Source organism: Gossypium arboreum, chromosome 5 (genome assembly GCF_025698485.1).
Source record: "Gossypium arboreum isolate Shixiya-1 chromosome 5, ASM2569848v2, whole genome shotgun sequence".
Classification (NCBI taxonomy): domain Eukaryota; kingdom Viridiplantae; phylum Streptophyta; class Magnoliopsida; order Malvales; family Malvaceae; genus Gossypium; species Gossypium arboreum.
Genome location: NC_069074.1, coordinates 41,565,397 through 41,568,781, shown reverse-complemented (window position 1 = coordinate 41,568,781; position 3,385 = coordinate 41,565,397). Strand labels below are relative to the sequence as shown.

Genomic DNA, 3,385 nt, shown 5'->3' with positions numbered 1-3,385 from the left:
ATGACGCTTCTTTTAGTGCCCACAAACCAGTATATTTGGCCCAATACCAGAACCATCCGCATAACCTTCACTAACACCCAACTACGTTCTTATACGCTTCACAGGCCAAAGGCTCTAACCTCAAGGAACATGTTTAAAATCTTTTTTTTTATTCACTAACGAATATAAGATAAATAAATACATAAAATAAAAACAAAAATACATAAATATCTAAAATAAAATTACTCCATAAACATACACGAAGATTTGAACCCAAAACCTAGAGGCAAATTAACACACAACAAACCACCAGACCAGCAGGCCCATTCTGACATAAGCTACAGCAACAAACCCAATTGTTCGATCTAGCCACTGGCCCTACCTACAAATCATAGAACTTCTGACCCTAAAATTCAGGGTGTTACACGAACGTTTATTAATGAAGTATTTCCCACCTAGGAAAAATGCTTAGTTGCGGAATGAGATCACTGTTTTTCTGTAGATGGATGATGAATCTTTGTATGAGACTTGGGAGAAATTTAAAGAACAATTAAGGAAATGCCCTCACCATAGGATTCCACATTACATATAGTTAGGGACATTTTTTAATGGTTTTATTGCCCACACGAGGATGGTGCTCGATGCTTCAACAAATTATGCTATCATTTTTAAGTCTTATAATAAGGCTTATGAAATCATTTAAAGAATTTCCACTAACAACTACTAGTTACCAACCAACCCAGCAACTTCAGAAATACGGGTAGCAGAAGTACATAAAGTGGATACTCTCACTTCACTTTTAGCTCAGATATCTTTCATATCCTCAATGATTAAGAATTTTACTGCTAACAGTCTTAATAATGTTGTAGCCCAACCACGAAGTCAATTTGAAACCATTTTCTATGTATACTGTGTGGATGGAAACTTGTTTGAGAATTGCCCATCATTCCCAAAATCCATTGTAACACCCCTAACCCATATCTGTTGTCAAAATAGGGTTCCAGAGCATTACCAGAGTTTACGTTACAAAACTATAAAAAAATTAAAACATTTAATTCATATCATCAATCACAACAAAACCAATCAATAACATACTCATTGTCCCTTATACAAGCCCTCGAGGCTCTAAAAACATATTAGGAACAAGTCAGGTGTAACACCCCTAACCTATCACCGTCGTTGGAACAAGGTTACGGAGCATTACCAAAATTTACAAATCAAATACAGATATTTTATATCCTTTAACATTCATGCCAGAAATCAATCACATTCAATCATATTGTCCCATATATGAGCCCTCGAGGCCCAAAATACACATTAAAAACAAGTTGAGACTAAATCGGGTACTCAGAGAATATTTCGCAATATGTCAAAATTTTTCCAAAGTGCAGGGGGACATACGTCCATGTGGCCAACTCGTTTGGCTCATACGGTCAAGAGACACGCTCGTGTCTCAGGCCGTGGGGGCATTCAAAGTAGGGCACCTGGCCATGTCTCAGCCTGTGTCCAAATTAGGGTGCTCACTGACTTGGGTCACACAGCCCAGCTACACGCCCGTGTGAGCATACTGACTTGTATCAATAATGTGCAGGAATCACACGGCTAAGTCATACGCTTGTGTACTAGGCCGTGTGAAAATTTCTGCGTATTCTATTTCTTAATTTTAAAGATGCAGGCTCGCCCATGTGCTAGGCCATGTGTTATACACGACTAAGACACACGCTTGTGTCTCTGCCCGTGTGGACGAAAATAGGCCAATACCAAAGCTACTTTTCTCACCCAATTTGTCTTCCACCTACATCAACACTTCAACATTTTCCAACCAATACAAGACATTTAAATCAAGCCAAAACCAAGTTTAGCACATTTCATAACACCCCATATGTCCAAGTATTCAATCTTACTTAATTGATCATATAAACTTATATGCATATTTTACCAACCATGTTATCTCAAACCATTCATCAACATATCTATAATTTATCCATCACTCAATCATACCAAACACAACAACATGATAAAGCCACATTATATTTATATCAAAATATGTCCAACTCAAGCCATTCCAATGGCTATTTACAACAAAATGTTATTAAGCCAGCATCGGCCAATTTACCCTATACATGCCATTATAACCAAACTTAATTTTCTATATGTGTTGAAATGGGCCGATGGATAATGTGATAATATCTCTGCCAAGCTTCCAACCCAACGAGCTTCTGAATTACTATAAAACAGAGGAAAATAAAATAGAGTAAGCTTTAAAGATGTATAACATGGTAATTAACTTACCATTTATTCATATAAAGAATAACATGCAAAGCACATGCAAACCAATTTGGCCAAAAACCCTAACACATATCCTCACCAACCATGTTAGTCATGTATTTTATAAAAATGTCAAGAAACATATATGAGCTCAATAATAATCAATACATATACTTTCCACTTAATGAATCTATATAACATGTACAAATTATTTCCATGTATTTTAGATATATTCGAGTAATAATTCATTTTGAACTCATCTTATTTCATATCAAAACTTTTTCTGTTGAACCATTTAAAATATCGATGGATACATGGGTAGTACACACGAAGTGTACAAATCTGTAATCCGTCAATTCATATTCGGGAATGCTCATACAAGTAAATAAACGGAAAGCTCTTTCGAGCCATATAATAGGAAGCTCATGTGAGCCATGTAACGAGAAGCCTTGGAGAGCCATTAATTGAAAGCTCCAGAGAGCCATTAATCGAGAAGCTCATGAAAGAGCCTTTAATCGGGAAGCTTCGAAGAGCTATATTTTGTGATGCTCATAAGAGCTGGGGTGTGTCCATAACCCATGTAGTATCACAACCAATCGAGATGCTTCGAAGAGCTATTAATGGGAAGCTCACAAGAACTATATAATGGGAAGCTCATGAGAGTTAATAACAAGACACTCTTCCAAGCTGTGGTGTATCTGCAACACATGTAGGATCACAACTAATTCTGTAACCCTGTATCCATCGAATTTCATTTATTCATACGGGACTTAATATTTTTCGGACATTATCAGATATGTGATTGTTCTCATATATATGGCAATTACACAATTCACATACACAATATTCAATTCGAACTCTTACCACTTCATATCCGAGTAATGCTCGTTCAACCATTTAGAACACCGTTGGATACCTAGGATAGCTCACACATAGTGCGCTAACTCATATAACTGTAGTTTATCAAATCCAGTACATGTATGCTCATATAAGCTGTGAATCGGTATGCTCACTTGAGCTGTAGATTGATATGATCTTATGAGATATAAATCGATATGCTCACACGAGCTGTAAATCAGTATGTTCACACGAGCTGTGGGTTGAAACGTAACTACACGATGCTGCTCAAACGAATTGG

The 3,385-nt window shown here is 36.7% G+C and overlaps 1 non-coding gene across 1 annotated transcript; it reads right to left on the bottom strand.

Moving 5' to 3' along the window:
• Positions 1-443: 443 nt before the first annotated feature.
• Positions 444-555, bottom strand: LOC128293426 (small nucleolar RNA R71). The gene has a single exon (XR_008283608.1). It is a non-coding gene; the product is annotated as a small nucleolar RNA R71 (small nucleolar RNA).
• Between the last annotated feature and the right edge of the window lie 2,830 nt (positions 556-3,385).